General features: G+C 36.0%; 1 pseudogene; it reads right to left on the reverse strand.

The window, feature by feature from the left end:
- Window positions 1–6919: 6919 nt before the first annotated feature.
- Window positions 6920–8848, reverse strand: LOC138152871 (large ribosomal subunit protein eL8 pseudogene; annotated as a pseudogene).
- Window positions 8849–24894: the final 16046 nt, after the last annotated feature.

The raw sequence follows: 24894 nt of genomic DNA on the forward strand, positions 1-24894 counted from the left end.
TGTTTACTACTGGTGTTTATTCATTTTTAGCAATGTTTTTATTTAGTTAATGTATTTTGGGTGTATAAAGCAGTAGCTAATTGCTCCGCCCTTTATTATTTTAGCAACTAGCTTGTAATATCTTTATTATAAGGGGTATGCCTATGATTAATGTTATTTTAAAAATGATCACAGAAAGATTGAAATAAGTTTGTTAGTGGCAGGAACATTATCAGCATTCAATTGTGTCAGAAGGCCCATAGGAGCAGAAAAGTATAACATATGGTTACATAGAGTATATGCAGTTTGATCTACACAATAGTGTAGGCTAATGCAGTTCTAGGAATATTGGGGGAAAAGTTGGAGAAACTTGAACTCTTGATTAATAGTCATGTTATTTAGATAAAGAGGCCTAGGAAATGAAGAATGAATCACAATATAGGTAGTGGCCTCTATGTCATAACAGCTTGTAACTTCTGAAAAAGGTTAAAAACATCTGTATTCTCAGTGTGTTTAAGTTTAGCAGTATCAATATGTGTTGGCATATGTATAGAGATTATTTGTCTGACTCAATATTAAGGGAAAAGAAATATCATTTAATAATAATAGCATATCAGAAAGCTGTGTCTAGTGGGTAGAAGTAAAGTGAATACTAATAACTTTATCATTATTAGGATTAATGTTAATATAATTAGAATTAATTAGCTTATAATTCCAGGAAGCTGATAGACAAAAGAATTTCCTGACTAGAACTTTACAACTGAATATCAGCTTGTTTATCCTTTGATTATATACACTCTGGAAGAAAGAGATACTTCAGAAATTGAATCTTTTACTTGCAATACGTTCAGACACTACTTAAACTCTTGTCTAGGACATGGGATGACTACATATTGGAATCAAAATAGCAAAATATGTTCTACTTTACTTTAACTTAGCTATAAGTTGTCTTGTAAATCCTAAAAGCAAAAACAAAACTTTTAAGAGTGAGATTCATTTAAACCAAATTGGTGTAACATAAGTAACATAGATTCTCAAGGTATTTATTGACAAACTATTGCAGAATTCTTAAATATCACAAAGTTTTTAATCAAAAAAGGTATACGAACTGAACATTTATATTGGCGACAATTAAAAAGCTGGTCAAAGTACTTATAAAAGCTATTAGTATTAGGATCCCTCTAAACAATGGAGATATTATAAAGTGAGCCTAAGTATAAGTTACTGTATATGTTCTAATTCTTGATAAAAAAAAAATATTAGGTTTCCCAGTGAGCTAACACAAAAGAGTTCATATCTTTTACTGACTAATTATTCTGATCATAGAAATTTGCTATAGAAAGAAAAAATAAGATGTGAATTAAATATAACATTAAATGCTTTTTATTCTAAGTAGCAATTTTTCACCAGTCACCACTCATATATAATTATATGTTAATTTTATTCCTATGGAGCTGTAATAAACAATAAAGATTGACTAGCTTTTTCTTACATAAGGAATTTCGTTTAATGTTTTTCTTTCTCAATTGTTAGAAATTCTTTTAATATTTTGCAACTTTCTTAGCAAGTTAGATTCATTGTTTAGGAACAACATAACTAAAACAAGTTTCTTTTTTCAGGCTAAATGACCTTGCCTCTACAAATAGTTTCCTTGGCAGTTTTACTAAATAAGAATAACTGAGATGGACTTTAGGGAGGGGCTGGATGTGATGTGCCTGCTTCAAAATCTCATACATGCAGGAGGAATGGTTTGAATGAGTAGAATTAATCTAAAATAAAGTTTTCACCCAGTCTCCTCCTTTCCACATACAGTAATCAATTAGCAATTTTAAGTTTTTAGCATTAAAATAACTCAATAATCCTACAAGTTACAAATAACTGATAATCAAATTGTTTTAGTTGTAAACCCTCTCTAACTTCAGGTATATGTATAAATAATTGATTTTCTGTATGGCATATATAAACATTATAAGATGTAAGTGACATAACTTTTTAAACACATTCTTTATCTTTTACTTCCAATAAAATTCAAATAAAAATTTCCTTATCTAATACTATTTCTGGCTTAGAATGATTGCTCAATTTTTTAAATGAGAGAATTTTGCTACAATTTAGGAAGACCATAACAACACAATGACATTGTGACATTGATTGTATTTCCAAATCATCACTTGCAAAAATTATTGATAGAAAATTGGGCTAATCAAGTGTAGAGATTTTCTCCTCTCCTCATAGATGCAGAGCCTGATTGTGTATTTAGGGGTGTTGAATGGAGAGGTTCATCTGCTTGCTTAAAGGTGTGGGCCTCAATGCCCAGGGTTGTTGCTAGTGGGATCCTTGATAAATTTATCATGCTTTCTCCCTTTAGTCAGATTGGGAGAGTAACTCAAATTCCTTATTAGTTTTCAGCATTCTCTTTTAGCCTAATCTGGGATGAGAGGCATTAATGAATTTTTTGTAAAATGTTTTCAGCTGATTTAACTTTTACTCCAGTAAACTTTATTTATATGTCCACTCCTTAAAAAACTTCTTTGAAAGTGATAGCTTTGACCTCTCTAGCAAAAGTGATTTTGGGGAGTGGTGCCTACTCCCTTATCTCACTACTAGAGAACCCAAAAAACCTCATTTTTCTTATCAAATCTTAGAAAATATCCCAATTTGCCTAAATGCCAAATAGTAAAATGAATTCTGACTTATCTTTAGCATCAAATTAGGAGTGACACTTTTTACTTTTCACATGAATTCAATTGACTTACACTTTCATTCTGATACAGGGATTTATTTTTTTTCTAATAAGCAAGGCAAGAAATGCTTGTTTGTATGACTCTTTGATATGAGGGGAAAATTCCCTTATTATTTCTTATCACCTTCTCCTCACTCTACTTGGCCAGAGTGGAATGGTGAGGAGGAGATTTTCAAACTTTTAAAGATCTTAAGAATTCTGTTCACATTTTTAATGCAAAAGTTTATGCCTGATACTTCTTTCTATTCTCTATGACTTAATATAACCATCATATAACCTATAATATAAAATATTTTTCTTTCCTCTTTCTCTCTCCCCAGGAAGGGGAAGGGAAAGAGATAAGAGCATTCCAAGGAAAGTCCAGCTGCATATTGAACCTTACAGGGTGTTAGATTACTCACTCACACTCTTTCACACAGAGATACATAGACAAAACAGACAGATAGAGAAAATGAAAGGAAGAGTGCACTCATAAATTGTTAAAGATCATTTGCAGAAATCAGATATTATGCTTGGTCCTCGGTAAAACTTACTTGATCATTTTCTTTTTATCTGTTTCCAACAAAGACAGCTATATCACAGTGTTCAAGCCACCCCTGGAACTTTCATTTTTGATGTTAAGCATATCATTAATATATTCTATATTCCATAGAAAAAAGGCAGAAATAGGGAAATGCTGGAGTCCCTCTTCCATTAGTCCCTCACTCCTCTCTCTCCTGGCTGGCTCCCAATTTACGAAATAAATTGTCATTTGTTCCCCAACCATGCCCCATTTCTGCTTATCTAAGCCCATGTCTTCTATCCATGGAGAGAACATATTCACTTTTTCAATAAATCTCCACAGGTCCTTAAGTGGGAGGGTCTGTCCCTGGCCTTTAACTGCCTTATAAAGCTGTGGAGCCCAAATCTACATTTCCTCTGACTTAATTATAGGGAGGGATTCCCCATTTTCATCCTGAGCCAACCCCAGAATTCCCCTGGTCCCTTGGGGATTCTCCTCTATCTTTCCCACTAATGTGTGGGCTCAGCTAAAAAGTCCCTTTAAAACCACACATACTTTATTTGTCCCTGTTCAGCACACCATTTGTTGTGACCCCAAGATTTCTATCTGAGTCTTACCTTCCCAGGTCCTCAGTGCTCATGCTGGTCATGTCCTGTGTAGTCTCATAAAGCAGAAGTCCAGTCAGTGGAAATGGAAAGAGGTAGAGCTTTATTGGTAGGACAGGCAAGTTGTTACATCTCTCCCTCTATCCTCTCCAGCCCCCCGATGCTTCAGCCTTTAAATCCCCAGAGTGCACTTGCAGAGCTCGTGGACAGCTCATGAGGTAAGGTGGAGGGGGGGCCACTCAGAGAACAGGGGTTGTGTCCAGAACAGCTTGCATACTCCTGTGCACTTACCCTTAGTCCCTGAGATAAATCTCAGGGTAACAGGGTACAATGCATGACAGCACACAATCTGGACACCTCAGCACTTCCTAGAAGTTAGGGTACTCCAACCACAGATGAGATCAGCACATATTGCTGATACATAAGATTGTATCTTGTTATGTCAGACCTGAACTCAGAGAGGCTGTCTGAAACCCAAAGAGGAGAGACTGGCCCCAACAAGCTCTGGCTTTTTCATCAGGAAAGTGTGGTAGTCCCTTATTTCATTAAATTACCATCTCCTTGCCTGAAAGATTATGTTCAGTTTTGCTGGGTAGTTAATCTTGGGTTGCAGTCCTAGCTCTTTTGCCCTATGAAATATCAAATTCCAATCCCTTGGATCTTTTAATGTAGAAGGTGCTAGGTCCTGTGTGATCATTACTGTAGTTCCACGATATTTGAATTGTTTCTTTTTGGCTGCTTGCAGTATTTTCTCCTTAATCTTGTAATTCTGGAATTTGGCTATTATATTTCTTGGGGTTTTCAATTTGGGATCTCTTTCAGGGGCAGTCCGGTGAATTCTTTTGATAACTATTTTATACTCTGATTCTAGGACCTCAAGACAGTTTTCTTTGACAATCTTTTGGAGGATGTTGTCCAGGCTGCTTTTTTCATCATGGCTTTCCGGTAGACCAATAATTCTTAAGTTATCTCTCCTGGATATGTTCTCTAGGTCAGTTGTTTTTCCAGTGAGATATTTTACACTTTCTTCCAATTTTTCAATTTTTATGTCTTGTTTGATTGACTCTTGGAGCATCATAGAGATCTGAGCTTCAATTTGACTGATTCTGTGTTTTAATGAATTATTCTCTTTGGTTAGTTTCTGAAGGTCCTTTTTTAGGGAGGTATTTTCTCAAATTACTTCACTAATTTTACTTTTTAAGGATTTGTTTTCTTCAGTGAAACTTTTTTTTCCAATTTGGTCACTGTAGATTTAAATTTGTCTTCTGCCTCCCTAATAAGGACTTTAAAATCTTTCTTGAGCTCCTCCAAGAGTGCTTTTTTTGGCTTGAGACCAGTTCATATTTCACTTCTGTAGTTTCAGGTGTGAATATAGAGTCCATGTTATCCTTTGTATTTGGTTGTTCTTGCTCCCTATAATAAGCTCTAATCAATTTACTTTTTACCTTTTGTAAAATAAAAAGGCCAAATATATTGTGTATCCCCTCCTGCCTCCCCATTCCAATATCTGGACACGCACTCCCCTCTCTCCTCTGAGTCTCAGAAGTCTAAACTTCTTCCAAAGCTTAGCTGAAGTGTTAGCATCTATGAGGCCTTTTCTGATTTCCCAATTCCAGTTGCTAGAAACACTATAGCGACAATAGATCTTATTAATAGAAAAAACAAAAACAAATATTTTCTATTTCCTGGTTATAGCAGTGGTTCTTGAAAAAAAGCTTACAATAAAATATAGCTCTCATTTATGTTAGTCTTCCCCTTCTCCTTTTCAGCTTCCTTCCTTCCCATTGTAATTTCCTATTTCCTAATTTCTCAGGCTAGGAGCTAGGTGCCTGGTTTTTGGCTTTGTGTGCTGTAGCCTCTGGGTGTGTAGACTGAGGCCAAGGCAAGGGCTTTCAGTGTTTCAGTTAAGTTATGCTGATGTTCACAGAGTACTCTGTGGAAGAGGGGTGGTCTGGCCACTCCAGATTTCTGCCTCTATGCCCCTGGGCTACAGCTCCCAGGCTTTTGCTGGTCAGGTGAGTTAGGGCTTGTTGTGACCCCTCCCCTTCTTCTATTCAGACTCCTTGCTGCCTCAGTTACACCCCTTCTCAATGACTCCCAAGCCCAAGGCTATTTCCACTATCCCAGGATTTCACTCTGGGTGGGACACTTATCTCTGGGTTTTCTAGGTCAGGGAGAGGGGATTGGAGCAGCCAGAGTTCACTTTGTCATCCTAGGCTCTGGAAAGTCAGGCAGGCAGTTTCTAAACTTCCAGGCTGGGGGCTGATAGCCGCAGAAGAAGCTGCTGTCTCTGCTGGGGGCCCCGAGCCTTCTCTTACCGGGCTCCAATGGGTCCTCTCATTCTGTGGTGACATGCTGGTGAGACTACTGCAAATCACCCTTGTGGTGGGTGAGTCTGCCAGCTGGGGCTCCTTCTCTCCCTGCTGTAGTCTGCTCTCTCATCCGAGCTGCTGCAGCCCCGACATGCTCTGCATTCCCCCTGCCCAGACCCATGTGGGCACTTACCTGGGCTGGATTCTGACACGTTTTGTCTCCCAGTGGATTTTGATAACTCCAAAATCTGTTCAGATTCACTTTTTAAAGTTTATTGATGGGATTCACAGAGGAGCTTAGAAAAATTACTGTTTCTGATCCACCATCTTTGCTCCACCCCCTCCCCTTATTGTTAATGCTCCTCTCATCATCTTGGAAATTACCTTGTATTGATTTTATATTTTCTAATTTAATTATGAATTGTTTTCCTTTAGCAGAATATGATTTTCTTTTTTTATTTGTTTAAATATTTATTTTTATATAGGGAAAAACCAAATACACATTTAACCCAATTTGTTTGCAAATTGCTTAGCTTTTGCCTTTTCCAGCTTGGCAATATGAGTAACTGATTTTGGACTCAGAACAATGCCACCCCAGTGATGACAGATCTCATCATATTTGTTGTTATAATTGGTTTTTTTGGCTTCTACTAGCTTAACCAGGGCTCCCTTATCTTTAGGGTTAAACTTTGTGAAGACAATGCTTACACAGGTCTTTATGTGAACAAGCAACCCAGTCTGGCTTTACCTTTAATAACATAGTAAGGAACCCCCATTTTTAGGCACAAGGCACGTAGGAGACCACTAGCTCCATGGGGTCCACATCATGTGCAATTACTATGTAATGGTAATGTAACTTGAATTTGAAGGTCCCTTTGTGTTGTCAAAGGTAGCAGGTAATTTGCACTTAGTAACTGATCAAGCCTCTGTTAGGGAAACAGAAAGTATGAACTCCTGTCTCCTGTAGCTGACATAAGAGGAAGCAGTTGGCTGAAACAGGAAGCCAACAGAGAGAGAGAGAGAGAGAGAGAGAGAGAGAGAGAGAGAGAGTGTGTGTGTGTGTGTGTGTGTGTGTGTGTGTGTGTGTGTGTGTGTGTGTGTGTGTGTGTGTGTGTGTGTGTGTGTGTGTGTGTGTGTGTGTGTGTGTGTGTGTGTGTGTGTGTGTGTGTAAAGCCCCAGAGAGAAAGAGATAGACCTTCTTGGAGCAGGCTTTGTGGAGGCAGAAGTTGCTGGGAAGGCTGGAGAGGAAAGGCCCCTGGAGGCTAGAGAGAATGATTTTGATTTGAAGAACCTGGATGAAGTGATTTTTTTTTTATGACTCTGGGAACCAGCTGAAATTTCTGATGAGTATGAGGACCAGCCAGAGCTACTGAGAATTTCTGAGAGCCAGTTAGAGCTAAGGGCCAGCTGGAGCTGCTGAGGAGCTGCAGAGGATTTCCAACAGCCAGCCAGAGCTGCTGAAGACTGAAGAAGCATGACTATGATGCTGGCAAATCATATGAATCTGTTGGTGGCTTTGTTATGACTTGACTTCCCAGGAACAGAGACTGTGAAGGATTTGAGATGGACTGGACACTGTGAGCTCCAATGTGGAGCAGGAACTGCACAGAGAGCTGGACACGGACCTGGGAGATATCTGCCTTTGAACCCAGGTAACAGTTTGGTGAATCCAGGTAGGATCTGGGACCATGGAAGGGGATCCAAGGAATCTGAGAAACCACCCTGAGTCAAGCTGAAAGAAGACTTTACTTGGATACTGTGTACTGACTGAGAAATTGTAAATTTACTAGTGACCTAGGGGTGGAGGGTCCTGTGTATTTTCTAATAATTGAATAGTGGATAATGAAGGATGATTGATTGACTAAATGATTGTACTTAGTGAATGATGACTGAATAAGTAATTGATTTGTAACCTAGTATGCCCCATGAGTGGAAAACTTTGACTATTGTACTTTGTGATTGAATTAAGGATTTTGTGAATGCTTGAGTTACTAAATGATTGTTCTTTGTTCAAAACTTTGTGACCACTGTAGTGGAAGCTATGTGGCCATTTTCTGTGATAAGTTGTTGTGAATGCTATATTTTGATTATCTGTGATAAGTTGTAATATTGTGAATGCTGTACTCTGATTTACTATGAATGATTTGTTATGGAATAGAGTGTTCACTATACTGTGTAATCAGAACCTTAAAAGCTGTTCACAGTTGCATTCTTATGAAAAGCTGCTCATGCATGGTATTACATACTACCACCTGTGCCTTCTCCTTTTCTACCGGGGTAGTAACAGTATTGACACCTGCTCTGAGGACAGGTGGTCTCTTAGTGGGGACATCACCTTTGCCTGCAGCCTTTTGTTCTGTCTGAGCCAGCAGCCTTTGCTTCTTGTCTTGCTTTGTCTTGGGTCTATACTCATGAGCCAGTTTAAGCACTTGAATAGCTGTCTGATAATCCAAAGCCTGGGTAAACTAATTAATTGTTGCTGGAACTTTCAAACACTTATAAAGGATAGACCTTTTACACTGCAGTCTGATGTACCAAGGCCATTTAATAAATTGAGTATGGTTCCTTTGGGCTGGATGTACTGATCAATGCCAAAGTTCTTGGGATGCTTCTCAAACAAATGATTGACCACTTTCTTAGTCTCCTGCTTCTTTACTACAGCAGGGACTGGAACCACTTTCTTCCCTTTGACCTTCCCTTTTGGCATCTTTGTCAGCTGAACAAGAAAGGACAGAATATGATTTTCTTAAGGCCAACGATGGATTTATTTATTTTTTTTTTGATTTCACATTCTCGGTACCTAAAACAATATATGCCTGACATACAAAAGGTATTTCATAAATATTTGTCAAAATGAATTCAATTTATATTTTGATAACAATCTCCCCTCCTTATTCATTAAAATCAGGTGCAGAACACGTTGTTCTCTTAGTGCTTTATCCACTTTATAAGCATGAAATTATCGTTACTAGTCCTGTGAGCTCACACAGAGAAAACTTTAACTCTGTAGTTTCTTCAGATACTTGAATAAAAAGACTTCTTTTTACATATTGATTAAAAGACTGGTCACAACTCCAGATAGAGATTCATATGCAATATCAATAAATCATCTTTTCTTCCAACAACGCTGCGCTGAAGCTAACAAGTATTATTGGTTTGGATTTATAGTGTCTGATTTCAGGATTCAGAGTTCAGGAACTTTGAAGTCAAAGCAAGTTATCACTTAAATTCCTTTAGTAATATTTTATCCACTAGGTTATAGCTATAGTGACGTAATCACTGTAAAAGTAATAATAGCTGGCATTTATATATCACTTTAATGTTTGCAAAGTACTTTATATGTTATCTAATTTGACTTTAATGTTCACATTTCTAAAAACCATAATTTCTGGATTGAATCACATAAGTATATTTCATGTTCACTACATAACAAAAAAGTTTTAAAGGAAATTGCCTTTAAAGCTATTTGTCCCCCTTTGACTGATTTCTGTGGTGTGGCTACTGTCAGCAGAGCAGAATGTGATTTTATATTTCAGAGCATGGCAAATAAATATAGTAGAGGGGGAAGAAAAGCAAAGCAGACATCAAGTTTAGAAACTGCTTTGAACAAACCTTAGGAGTGCTAAGGGAGAACTTTAAAATATATTTCTTTGTATGCATACAGTATATGAATGAGTTTACCAGGCATGTCTCCTGAGATCCATTCATTGAATTTGCAGGAAAATCCTGGGAGAAAGATGTCTGGAAGATACTAATGAAAATGAGTTACACTGGGAAGGTATGCTTACCTTCATTTTTAAAGGAGAATAAACTGATGCAATGTAATAGAGTGCCTACTCTTATATGCAAACTAAAAAGACACAAAACCTGAGAACAGCCAACAGCTAGGATGGAGAGATCTGTGGGGAAAACTCACTTCTCCTTTATACTTTTTTATTTTTGTGGGAGAAGGGGAAGAGACAGTAGTCTTTTTTTTTCTTTTCTTGATGACTTAATAAAGACTAAGGTCTAGTTCCAGGAAAAGTGTGCTTAAATGCATAGAAACTGAAATCAAGAGAGATTCCTTTATATATAAACACAGATATTATTTATACCAATTATCCTACTACATTTCATAAATATTTATGGAAAGCATACTACATACACTACATACTTCATCTGTACTTTCCCTTTTCATTTATCAAAGGGGGTGGTGGTTCCATAGAGTAATAGGGATTTTTGTTACTAAAGATTTTTTCCCTCAGTTTTCTGTGCTTTCCAAAGTTTTGTTGGTATGAAGCACTGTTATACAAAGGAAAAAGTGCTGGTTTGGGAGTCAAAGATCATGAGTTCAAATTCCAGTTCTTCCACTTATCTATATGACTTTATATATAAAACATATATATATATATATATGTATATATATATATATATATATATATATATGATTTATCTATATCTCCCTGGGCTTCACTTACCTCATTTGTAAAATATAAATATTGAACTAACTGACCTTCAAGGCCCTTTCCAATCCTAAATGTTTGATCTTGTGATCATAGATTAGAATTTCTCAGAAGACCTTTGCTTGAATTTTCTATTAATATGTCACAATTTCCTCTTAAATTTTATAGGAAGCAATAATAATGCCTTATGAGTCTATTCTGTGATTTTACAATTAACAAAACTCTTCCATATAGATTATCTTATTTTGTTCCCTATGATGCCTTCTTGACAAAATTTCACCTTTAATTTACAGACAGTAAAAATGGAGCTCAAAAAAATTATATACCTTGCCCAAGGTGACACAATATACTAAGTGAGGAAACCAAGGTAAGGAACCTTATTCCAATGACAACTAGTTTAATACTTATTCCACTGACATCACACTGCAGCCCTTAGAGAAATAAATCTTGGAATGTGCCTTGAAATATGTAGTATCAGCTGAATATTAAAAGGAGTATTTTATCAATAATGTTGCTTCACTTGTGACCTAGTGAGTGCTACTAGAGGAATAAGATAGTTCAAGTGTTTAGTTATTAAGAGGCTAGATGACCTCTTATTGGGGATCATGGAATGCAGTTGGACTAGATGATGTTTGAGTTTCCTTCTTATTCTAAGATACTATGATGTTATAAATACTGGATAGAATTCCTTAAGAAACTTGCCACACGATAAGGAATGTCTGAGTCATTTCATCAAAACACTCTCCTTTCCTTTTTGAAAGCAGGTAAAGTGGGGCTGCATGATGCACAAAGAAAATGAGCCTGTATCTAGGACATAAATAAATAAAACATAAATAAAGAGAACTAAATCTACAGTCTTATAGCTTTTGAAATCCTTTGTTTAAACAAAACACTCTCAGCGAAGAAGTCATACAAGCAAAATTAGCCTTTCCTGTCCTCTCCCCTTTAGATTTTGGTAGGGTGATTCAAATTTGCCCTAATCTAATTTTCAAAATTTAATTTCTTCCCCAATATCCTGCATTAAATTTCCCCTTAGTTTCCTACAAATCAAAAGAGAATCTTTTTAAATGAGTATTTCCTGCATGCATCACATATTCAATTGTTACATTGGTTGAATAAGTTATCTAATTGTTGATTCATAGACTAAGTGGAATATTGATCTCCAAATTAAATTATCATTAAGAACCAAAGCATTCCTTTAAAAAGAAAATACCAGGACATATAATTGATTGACTTCACTCATTTCTTGTGTGTGTGTGTGTGTGTGTGTGTGTGTGTGTTTATATTTCCATGATGCACAGAGCCAAGACTTCAATTTATGTCAGTACACTCAGTAATTTTCTAAATTTCAACAGCATTGTGTGGCAAAGTCAAGGTTAACCTGGAGGTCACTTTATATTTGCCTACCTTTGTGGGAAAGAATAAAGTATCTCCCTTGAAAGGCCCTACTAGGTGAAAAACAAAGCAAAATAACAAACAAATAAACTTGAAAACTGAGGGCAGAGACAATAGCTATGATGGAGGGAAAACTTAGTGGTGATTTGGAGATGAGCACAGCAGAGTGAATGCAACAATACTTTGCCGTCTCTGGAAATTCCCAGAAGTGGTTTGGTTTCCAAGAAATCTGACTGACCTATATTGGAGAGGAAATACAATCTTCTATAAGACCTCTGCCCAATGCCATTACTGGCAATAGTAATATTTTTCTAGTTGTAAACACTGAAACTCAATTGTAAAATTGCCTTGTATTATGTCTTATATTGTAAAGCAAAATTCTTGTATTTTCATCATGCTTTCATTTTGATATTGCCCCTCCCACACCCAATAGATTTAAATTATTATTTTTTCTTCCTGGAAGGGCTTTTCTCTCTGTTTCTGTCTCTGTCTGTCTGTCTGTCTGTATCTTTTCTTTTTTTTTTAAGATTGGCTTTCCCTATCTCACTCAGGCTGGAAATGCAACAGATCCCACCATTGACAAATGTATCCAGTAATTTATTATTCATTTATTAAATATCTACTATGTGTCAGGTACTGTGCTAAGTGCTAAGGGTAGAGTTTAAACAAACAAAAAATGCCACCAAAACACCTATTCCGCTTCCCAAGGAACTAACAGTCTAATGGGGAAGACAATGTGCAGTCAATTATGTACAAACAAGCTATATACAAGATAAACTGGAAAAAATCAACAGAGAGAAGGTTCTAGAATTATGGTGGTTAAGGAAAGACTTCTCATAGAAAGTAGGATTTTATCTGGAACTTAAAGGAAGACATGAAAGTCAGGAAGTGGAGATGAGGTGAGGCAACCTTCTAAGCATGGGGTTGGGGGGAGCAACCAAAGAGCAGGGAGATGGAATCAGAATAGCAAGAAGGCAAGTGTCACTGGTGCATATCAAAGGTAAGGTTGTGGGGTATAAGAAGCCTGGAAAATGGGGGATATTATGAAGGACTTTGTATTTCAAATAGGATTTCTTAAGCTTTGACATGTTGTTTTCAACCTGGACTGGTTCACACACCCCTCCTTTAGGGAACCTGGTGGCCCTTCAACGTATTGGTCTTACTGAATATGCCTAATGAACTCTAGCAATACTCCAGCTCAGAACTCCAAAACTCAAAAGATCTATCATCCTCATCCTCCCCAGTAGTAGGGATTATAGGCATCTGCCACCATGCCAAGTGAAGGAGGGCATTTAAGTTGTTCCAGAGCAATTTGTCTCTAAAAAAAGTATCCATAAATTATAGGGCATTTTTCTAGCATACTATCATGCTGTCTCCATTATAGAAATCTTGCATTTTAATATTGTTTTCCTTTATCTATTATATTTTGTTGTTCAGTCATTTTTCAGTGGAGTCTGACTCTTTATAACCACATTTAAGGTATTTTTGGCAAAGACACTGCAGTGGTTTGCTATTTCCTTCTCTAGTTCATTTTTCAGATGAGGAACTGAGGCAAACAGAAGTTAAGTGATTTGTCCAGGGTCACACAGGTAGTAAATGTCCCAGTTCAGATCTGAACTCAGGTCTCCCTGATTTCAGGTCCTGTACTCTATCCTCTGTACCACCTAACTGGCCTATCTACTCTATACTCCACTTAAATTAGTATATTCTCTGCTCCTCTTGGCTCAGGCTACTCTCCATGCCTGAATGTTCTCTTTCCTCTTTTTTTTAATCTGTTGAGTTCACAGGATCATAGAATTTAGTGTTGGAAAAGACGTTAGAGATTACCTCATATGACATTGTCATCATGAAGATGAGATAAATCAGGCCAGAAAAAGTGATTTAACCAGGGTAGCAAGTCACAAAATTGAGCCTTCTCACCTCTGTACTAACTAGTAGATCAAACTTTTTTGGCCCCCAAATCCAGTGTTCTTCCCACCATGCCACAATACCCTCGTTAGTCATCTTTTAAAGCCCAACTTAGATGCTACCTTCTTCTTCCCCTTATTCAATAATAGCTATCTGACTTACATCCCACAGAGTATTTTGCTTTGTACCTCTCTAATACACTTATGAGATATTGCCTGGTATAGTGACCTATGTTTGTATCTGCTTCCTCTTACCAAACTCTTTGAGTAGAAGTTGCATCTTATCTAAATGTTTTCTCTCCACCAGTACCTAACAGTGTACTGTGCACAATAGGAAACTGATAAAAAGTTTGTCAAATGAATGAATAACGCATATCATGCTCATTTGTGTCAAATAAAGATAGCATGTATAATTCTTATTTCACAAATGAAGCAGTTAAAGTCCAGTTAAGAATTATGACCATTTTTGGGACTGCAAATACCAATACCCTATAGTTTTCCTTTATGATATCAACAACTTTGTTTACAAACAATGTATGTGGGCAAATATGTATGGGAAGCCCTCAAAATGCAAATATTTGATATAAATGTGGAACTAGAAGGCTGATCTACTTCAACCCCATCTTTTTATAGACAAGGATACTGAGACCTTGTGACATAAAATGACTTACCTGAGAAAACACAGGCAGCAAGTATCAGAGGAGAGAATTTAACTTATTTCTTCTGACTTTAGACCCTATCCTCTTTCTACAGTACTATGGTACTTGTGTTTGTTCAGTATTGAATGTGTGTTTTATCTATAGCCATTTCTTTTTTTTTATTCCATTGTTTTCAGGGAATTTTTTTTCATTATTTTAGCTCTAGTTGAAAAACATTCGGGAAATGGGGATGAAATCTCAAAGGGGTATAACTCGAATTACTTGTCCCTAAAATGTCATTTGATTCTGAGCATGAAATATATCCCAAGTGATTCAAAACTCAGGGCCATCTTTCAAGTTGATGAGCACCTGTACTTTGATCATGTGGTGACAAAAGAGAGGGACAACACAGCTCTTTTCCACCTATTCAAATTCCCATGTAGCCTGGTAAATAGGTACTTTTAAGGCATGTTATTCACTTGAAGTTCAGAAAATATTTCAATATTTGACTAAATCAATAGCATGAAAAATATGAAGTTTGATTTGATTTTGCACAAGAAACTCTTTAAATGCGATGCATGATCCCTGGAGGAAAGCTGAAAAATCCATGCCTTTATTTGTTGAGAATGATTTTTTATGAGAACTTGAATGTGTGTTATGAATGTGCTATAAAAAGACGATAAATTTCCACTGGGGTACCAGCACTTTATGTTATGTATTCTAGAGGTTATATGTATGCACAGAATTGTCCCCTAAATGTCACTGTATCTGTCTATGTCTTTGGGTTTTAGTTTCTTCCTAAAGCATTTGTTAAATTGGCCACTAATCACATTTATTGCTATGTACATAAGAAATGAGCAAATCATTGAACATCAGACCTAGAAAGGACAACAAGTTCACTGGGTCAGTCAAAATATGAAATATTTTGTGAGGCTTCAGAAACTACCTTCTTAGAATTGATATGACAGTGAACATGCTTCATCTATCTATCTATCCATTCATTTATTCATTCAATACCCATTTAAATATATATTTTTTTACATCTGAAAAAGACTTCAGAATTCATCTACTCTAACTCCCTTATTTTGCAGATTAGGAGAGTGAAGTCCAGAGATGTTAAGTGTTTTCTTCTGAGTCACATAGTAAATGGAAGAGTTTGTATTTGGATCTAGGTCCACAGATTCCAAATCCAGGGTTTTCCCCACTGTATCACACCAACTATGTGCCTAGCAACTTGCTAGACTCTGGGCATGCAGAGATAAAAATATAATACTTCATACCCTCAGGGTACATGCTTATCTATAAGGGGGAAAACTCTTGGGACAATAAAGAGAGTTAAAAATAATTTCTAAAATATTGCAGCAGCAGCCTATTTCTTCATAGGTCTTATAGCTCAGAATCTTTCATGTAAATAGTGTTTAATGTATGTATATTGAATGAAAAAAATGCCACATTTCATATATTCATGTATTTTTCATGTTATATGTCTGAGTGCTATGAAATTTATAGAAAGGCTGTAGATTTCCTTCAGGATACAAGGTGGTGCTGTTTCATTTTGTAAAAGAAAATTGCTGCTACAAAAATCTACCAAAAGCAGGAATGGGGACACTATCTCTTTATAAGTAGAGCAGCAGGACTTGGAAATCTTATCCTCTACCTGTAGCTGCCTGTTCCAATTTTGTTTAATGGGAAAATAGATAAGTTGTATCTATATACAGTGTATGATGTAAATGCAGAGGCAATAGCTATATTCATCCCTAGATGAGATATTTGTTTTTAGTACTCCTACAGTGATTCTATGGTATGCTGTGGGTATGGAGAGGAAAACAGCAGCAGTATCATGGAATTATAAATGCATTCCTTAAAAATAACTTTCAGACAGTATTGGCATCTCTGATTCTCATGAGCTTTCTGTCTTGGCCCTCAATGTTTTTTTACTCACTTTATAAATGAAGATCAAATCTCAGACTTACTTTTAAGCCTATTGACCTATGATATTAATAAAAATCCAGGGGTCCATTCCAGCCTATTTATTCTTATTTTAATTTCTACTGCCAAATGACAGTTGAAAATTTAAATACTACAGGAAATGAGAAGGCTTAGAATGAACACTTTCCCTGTATCAAACCTTAATTTGTACTTATATTCACTATGGAGAGGAAATGGAATAAGAATCCTGGTTCTTGTTTCGTTTTCATTATTGTGATGCATTGTGACATCAAGTAAGTTATTTAACCTCTCTTGGACAGGGATGCTTCATCTTGAAGAAGATTAAAATGCCTAGTGATTTCATAGGGTTCTTAGAAGTCCTCTTGAATTCTTGAAAGATCTGTGATTTCACTGGTTTGGGTAGTCAGTCTACTGGCCCAGATTGCAGCCTGTTTCCGGTTGAGTAGATGAACTTCAAAAGTTTCTGTGGCCTGAAATTCCATCAAATAGCAGCTCAGGTTGGTGATCAGCCTTTCCAGTTTAGCTAGATTGGTTCTCAAAATACAAATATGTATGCTATCTCTGGACTTATGCTTGAAGTCCATTCTTCTTTTAAGAGAATATTCTCAAATTTGCACTATGCTAATTTGCCCTTTAAGAACCCAGATTCATCTCCAACCCATGTTTTTAGTGGAAGTCTTGACATTAATGCTTGTAAAAGAAAGTAAATTGTAATCTGTGAATCAAAGACACTGCAAATTGGTCACTATACCTCTCATCATTTAGCAATTTTGTGTGTGCAGATACATAGTAAAAACTTGATATATTATTTTTCATTCATTCATTAATTTATTTATTCTTAGCTGATTTTTATAATGATGAGTAACATCCTTAAAGCTTTTATCCTTATTCTTCTTTATATCCCAATAAAGTAATCCTATATTGTTACTTAACAATTAAAAAAAAAGTTAATTCCAGACATATGCTAAGGAAATATATTTAGCATTGTCCTGATTTTTTTTCATTTAGTTTGTCTTTTTATGACACAACATTTAAATTCTAATTCAAAATGCTATTTTAAGATGAATGTACTTTTTTAATTTGAGATTTATTTTTGAAAAAAAACTGAATCAGAATTAAATAATGAGTTAGAAGACTGTTAAGTGTTTAGTAATTTTGATAGAAAATAAAAGTATATTTGATGTGAAGCAATCTATTTGACCTCTTAATTGACAATATTTTAAAATGTACACATTAAATTCTTTATTAATAAATAAGGAGTTATGAATCTCATAAAAAATAAAAAATTACCTTGATTAAATTAGAAAGTTAAGTTAGTAAGAAAAATCGAGTTAGAGAGAGAGGTCAAGTGGTCAGTTTATCTAGAGGTGTAAAGCTAAGGAAAATCAGCTAGCATTTGTTAAGCACTGACTATATGCCAGGAATTTTGTTAAACACTGGAGATACAAAGAGAGGCAAAAAATCAGTTTCTTCTCTCAAGGAGCTCACAGTCTCTGAGAAGGAAAACATACAAACAACTATGTACAAATGAGATATATGCAGAATAAATTGGATATAATCTCAGGGGAAAAAAACCCAACAGTAAATATAAATTCAGTGAGAAAATTGGCTTTGCACAAAGGGACCAGAGAAAACGACATGATGGCTTTTCTGTGGCCTGCCCTTAGATGGTTTAGACATTGATCTGTTTAAAGACAGAAAGCTAAATCAAATAATCTCAGAAAAGTTAGATTTTTAAGCTGTTCTTCCTAGGGGGAAAAAAAAAAAAAAAACAACAACTATCTACATTCCTTGCCTCCACTTCCTCTCCTTTCAATCACTTCTCACATCTTCTAAATTTGGCTTAAAAAGCATTCCTTGATTAATCTCTCCAAATTTACCAAGGATATTTTCATTGCCTTTGATATGACCATTTCTTGGTTCTTACCCATGTTTAAATTGAAGGAACATTTAACATTGTTGACCACACTGTTCCCCTGGATATTTTCTTCTTTCTGTGATTTCATGACACTGCTCTCACTTAGTTCTCCTGCTACATGTGTGGTCATGCCTTCTTAGGATCCATTTCTTTTATTTTTTCACTTAATAGTATTTTATTTTTGCCAATTACATGCAGAGATAGTTTTAAACATTATTTTTGATAAGATTTTAAATTCCAAATTTTTCTCCTTTCCTCCATTTTCTCTCTCCTCCCCAAGAGAGCCAATATAGGTAATATACAATCATGTTAGACATATTTCCACATTGGTCATGTTGTGAAAGGAGGATCTGAACAAAAGAGAAAAAACATGAGAAACAAATTAAAAAAAAGGAAAAAATGGTATGCTTCAATCTACATTCATACTCTATAGTACTTTCTCTGGATGTGGATAGTATTTTCTATCACAAATCTTTTGCATTGTCGTATCATTGTATTGCTCTGAAGACTTAAATCTATCATAGTTGATCATCGCATGATGTTGCTGTTATTCTGTATATTATTCTCCTGGTTCTGCTCATTTCACTTTGCATCAATTTATGTAAGTTTTTCTAGGTTTTCTGAAATCAGTCAGGCTCCATTCCTAAATCACTGTTTATGTGTCACCTCCTCTGCAGCTTGGAAACTATCCTGAGTCCGTCATCCCTTCTTTTTCCAACATACTCTCTTGATGATCTTATCAGTTAGCAAGGGTTTAAGTATTACCTCTTTCCAGGTATGTTCCATATCTCTACATCCAAATCTAGGTGTTTTTTTCTGAGCTTTAATCCTTCATCACCAAATGCCTATGAGTTATTTTCAACTGGATACTCTATAGGTATTTCCAGCTGAATCTGTTTAAAATAGAAACTCGTGATCTTTCTGCTAAAACACATCATGTCAACAAGTCAAGTCAACACACATTTATTAATCACCTATGAAGTGCCAGGAGGGGTAATTAGAAGGTACAGTAGACAGAGTTCCTGGACTGAAGTCAGGAAGACATACCTTCTTGAGTTCAAATCTGGCCACAGACATTTGCCATCTGTGTGATCCTGGGCAAGTCACTTAACTCTTTTTACCTTAGTTCTCCACCTGTAAAATAAACTGGAGAAGGAAATGGCAAACCACTCCAGTATCTTTCTAAGAAAAATCCAAATGGAGTCACAATCAGAAACAATGGGACAAAAATAATATCATGTGGTAGGAATCATGCCAAGTTCTTCTAGTTACCCAGGCTTACAATTTGGAAGACATCTTTAATGTGTCATTCTCATATCAATTTTGTTGCAATTCTTATCATCTCTTATTACTTTGCACCAGCATAATCAGGACTTTATATTTTTTTAATTAATCATTTTTTTTCGTTTTTAGTACAGCATTCAATTCCACAAGCTTTTGAGTTCCAATTTTTCTCCCACTCCCTCTACTCTCCCCTTTCCCCTTATGGCGGCATGCAATCTGAGATAGGTTCTACAAACACCTTCATATTAAACATAAGACAAGTTGTAAAAAAGGATTATAACCAATGGAATGAACAATGGGAAAGAGGGAACAAAACAAAACAAAAAATAGAGGGAGCAAGTAGTTTGCTTCAATCTGCACTGAGACTCCATAAATCTTTCTTTGGATCTAGATAGCCTTTTCCATCATGAGTCCTTTGGAGTTGTCTTATAACCTTGCATTGCTGAAATGAGTCCAGTCTATCAAAATCAGTCATCACAGATATGATATGTCTGTAATTTTGTACAATGTTCTCCTGGTTCTGCTTCTCTCACTCAGCATCAGTTTATATAAGTCTCTCCACATTATAATGAAGTCTGTCTGCTCATTTCTTATATCATAATCATATTCCATTACATTCATTTACCACAACTTGTTTAGTCATTCCACAATTGATGGGAATTCCCTTGATTTCCAATTCTTTACAACCACCAAAAGAGCTGATATAAATATTTAGTATATATGGGTCCTTTCCCACTTGTATGATCTCTTTGGGATACAACTCTAGCAGTGGTATTGCTCGGTTAAAGGGTATACACATTTTTTTTTTTAAAGCAACTGGGGTTAAGTAACTTGTTCAAGGTTACACGGCCAGTTATTTCTGGGTGTGGTACTAAGTATCTGATCCAGGATTCTATACCAGGTCATCCCAACTCTGGGGCCGGTGCTCTTACTCACTGCACCACCTGCCCACCCCTAAGCAATTGGGGTTAAGTAACTTGCTCAAGGTTACACGGCCAGGTGGTTCTGGGTGGTTGCTAAGTGTCTGAGCCTGGACTCTATCCCAAGTTATCCTGAGTCTGGGGCCGGTGCTCTTAGTCACTGTGCTACCTGGCCACCCCGGGTATGCACATTTTTATAGCTCTTTGGACATAGTTCCAAATTGCTCTCCAGAATGGTTGAATAAGTTCACAACTCTACCACCGATGCATTAGTGTTCCAATTTTTCCACATCTTCTACAGCATTTTTCATTTTCCTGTTTTGCTATGTTAGCCAATATGACCAGTGAGATGTAGTACCTCAGTGTTGTTTTGATTTACATTTCTCTGTTTAATAGTGATGTAGAGCATTTTTTCATAGGCTTATATTTATATAATATGAATTATTATCAATATTATGATTATTTATATTATATACCATCATAATATTATATATTAATATTATATTAATAATCACAAATATATAATCATAAAATGATTATATATTTATATAATGTGAATTTTATGAATAATATGAATTATAATATATTAATATGAATATAGAATGACTTGTATTCTTATATATTTGGCTCAGTTCTCTGTATATTTTTGAAATAAGGACTTTATCAAAGACTCTGGTTGTAAAAATTCTTTCCCAATTTTCTGTTTCTCTCCTCCAAATCTTGGTTACATTGGCTTTGTTTGTACAAAAACTTTTCAATTTAATGTTATCATTTAATGATTCATTTTGCATTTTGTAATTCTCTTTATCTTTGGTTTGGTCATGAATTCTTTCCTTCTCCATACATCTGAGAAGTAAATTACTCCTTGCTCTCTCAGATTGCTTACAGTATCAGCCTCTACATCCCGATTGTGAACCCATTTAGACTTTATTTTGGTGTTATGGTGTAGACTTTATCTTGTTGTTGTTGTTTTAATATGGACTATTGTCATGACCTACCTCAACAGGTTTCCCTAACTAAAGTCTCACTATCAATAATCTATTGACTAGTTTGTTGCTGTTTAGCCATTTTTTTCAGTTTTGTCTGTTTCTTCATGATTCCATTTGGGGTTTTCTTGGCAAAGATACTGGAATGGTTTGCTATTTCCTTCTCTAACTTATATTAGAGATTAGTAACTAAAGGTTAAATAGTGCTAAGTGCCTTGCCCAGGGTCATACAGCTAGTAAGTTTCTGAGGACAGATCTGAACTCATGAAGATGAGTCTTCCTACTTCAGACTTGGCATTCTATCCACTGTGTCACCTATTTGTGCTGTATATCCTTTATATAGCTGCAAAAATGATATTCCTAAAGCATGGTTCTGACTGCATTATTCTTCTGCACCAAAAATTCTTATGATTCCCTAGTATCTCAAAGATAAAATATAAACTACTCTGTTTGGAATTCAGAATCACTCACAATCTGACTCCAGTTTACCTTTCTAGATTTATTACACATTATTCCCTTTGTTATAATCTAGTTTTAAGCCAAACAGACCTTATTTCTCTATTGTACTCCCACCATATACCACCTCCTCCATGAAACTCTTTCTGATGCCTGGACTTACCCATGGAATTATACATTATTTTCCATGTTTATATTTTGTATTGATATACACACACACACACACACACACACACACACGCACATATATATGGGTTTTGAGAATTCTTTAGCAGTATAAATGGTACACCTAGAAGATACAGGAGATTTTAAAGGATAAAGTACTAGCAGCTGGGAAGGGTGAGAGTTGTTGTTATTTTGTTGTTGTTTAGTCATTTTTCAGTCATGTCCAACTCTATGAATCCATTTGGTGTTTTCTTGGCAAAGACACTGAAGTAGTTTGGCATTTCCCTTTCCAGTTCATTTTATAGATGAGGATCTGGGGTAAACAGGGTTAAAAACTTGCCCAGGGTCACCCAGCTAGTAAGTGTCTGAGGTCAGATTTGAATTCAGGAAGGTGAATCTTCCTGGCTTTAGCCCCAGTATGCTATCCAAAGCACTATCTAGTTACCCCAAGGGGTGGGGAGAGAGGGATCAGGAGAGGCTTCCTGAAGAAGGTGTCATTTGACCAGAATCTTTACAGAAACCAAAGATTCTAAGAGGTAGAGAAAAAAATCTACGTGTGAGGGATAGTCAATACAGAGACATAGAGATTGATATGGAAAATTAAGCATTATTGTATTGTATTGTAGAATATATGGAAGGGACTAAGAAGTCTAGAAATTCATGAAGGGGTCAGGTTGTAAAGCGCTTTTATATGGTGGAGGACTTTATAGTCAATCCTAGATTTAATAAGGTGCTTCTAAGGGTTATTGAATCAGAGGTGGTTGGTAATATGGTCAGACTGTGCTTTAAGAAAAATCACCATGGTAACTGTATAGAGGAAGATTAAATTAAAGAGAAATTTGAGGCAGGAAGACCAATAAGGAAGACTATAATAGTCCAGGTAAGAGGTAATTAAGACTTAAAACTAAGGTGGTAGCTATGTGAAAAGAAAGCAGAGAATATATACAAGGTACATTGTAGAGGAAACAACAGGATTTAGCAACTGATTGGATAAGTGGTATAAGTTAAGAGTGAGTAGTTGAGGAAGATGGGAAAGCTACACACCTGGGAGATTAGATTGGTAGTGTGGTGCTTTTGATAATATTAGGGAAATTTAGAAGGGAGGTATCATTTGCCAGAAAGATGATGAATTCTGTTTTGGGTGTGTTTAGTTTAAGGTGCCTATGGGACAACCAGTTCAAAAATGTCTATTAGGCAGGTGGTGATATGGGACTCAAGCTCAAGAGCAAGACTGGGGATATAAATGTGAGAGTCATTTGCATAGAAATGATAGTTGAACACATGGTAGCTGATGAGATCACAAAGTGAGAAAGTGTAGAGAGATAAGAGAACTCATGAGAGAGCCTTAGGGGACCTCAATAATTAATGAGTGGATGAAAATACAGTGAAGGAGATTGAAAAGAAGAAGTCAGATGGGATGACAAAGAAATAACATAAAGTAATGTCACCAAAACCCAGGGAGGAGACAGTATGTTGGAGGATAAGGCTGATAACAGTGTCAAAAGCTGCAGAAAGGTCAAGAAGGATAAGGATTGAGAAAAAAAAGTCATTAGATTTGGTAACTAAGATGATGGCAACTAACTGATGACTTTATAAAGAACAGCAAATAATGGGGGTATTAAAAGTTAGGTTATAGAACATTATGAAGAGAGTGAGAAAAGACTAAGTGGGAACACTATGGAAAGGCCTTTTCATGGAGTTTAGTTGAGAATGGGAGGGGAGAGAGGCAACAGATTTTTTAAGGCTATTAGAGACTTGGATATGTTAATAGGAAGTGGGGAAGGAATAGTGGTTCCTTCCAGAATTTGATGATTAAATTGATGATTAAAGAAAGGGAGAGGATAAAAGTGTGGACCAATCTGTTGGAGGAGATAGGAGGTGATATACTCCAGGATACATTTGAATGAGGTGACCTTTGTAGGGAAATGTTTCATGCTTCTATGTATTTAGTATTAGACACTGAGGAGAGTATGAGTTATAGGTTATTGTTTCTTGTCTTAAGTCTTTGTTAATATGTACTTATCTGTATTGAGTTTCAATGATTTCTTATGCATGGAAGAGGTAAACTGCTGTCCTTTACCTATTCTGCCTTGTATCTTCCTGATTCATTTTGGGGAAGCCTTGGACATAAGCCAAAACAAAATTTTATATGATTTCTCCCTGGGGCTCCAAGGTAGGGGTATAAAAAGGCAGCCAATGTAAGAAGAAGAGCCTGATGCTTCCCTTTAAAGGCCAGGCTCCCCTAGGAATGAACTTGATACCTTTGTGAACCTAAAGCTGAGGATCCCCTTACTAGGAAACGACATCCACAGCCCCTCTGGCTAGTGAGTTCTGCTATTATGTGAGTGATTTATTCTTCTTCATTGTTTCTTCTAATGCATACAAAATTAATTCTAATTATTAAAATTTTACTGTTTAGTTTCCTTTGTAAACTGAAATTTTTATATTAAATATAATGATAAATTAGGGCAATTAAAGTAACAACCCACTTGATCTCAATTATTAGTGGATTGTGGAGAAATCACTTTTCTTTACCCTAGCCCATGATCTGAAAGGTAAATTTACCCTATTTCTCCCCATCAAGCAGATGGGAATGCCAAAATTTAGAAAAGAGTAGCAAAAGATATTGGATGAAATGATGGTGGTGACTTTCCTATTTCTCTTTTGATATTTGACACCTTGTAGTTTTTTT

Source organism: Petaurus breviceps, unplaced genomic scaffold (genome assembly GCF_028583685.1).
Source record: "Petaurus breviceps papuanus isolate PSGF00001 unplaced genomic scaffold, PetGlider_PUasm1.0 90977, whole genome shotgun sequence".
In the NCBI taxonomy this organism is placed as follows: Eukaryota; Metazoa; Chordata; class Mammalia; order Diprotodontia; family Petauridae; genus Petaurus; species Petaurus breviceps.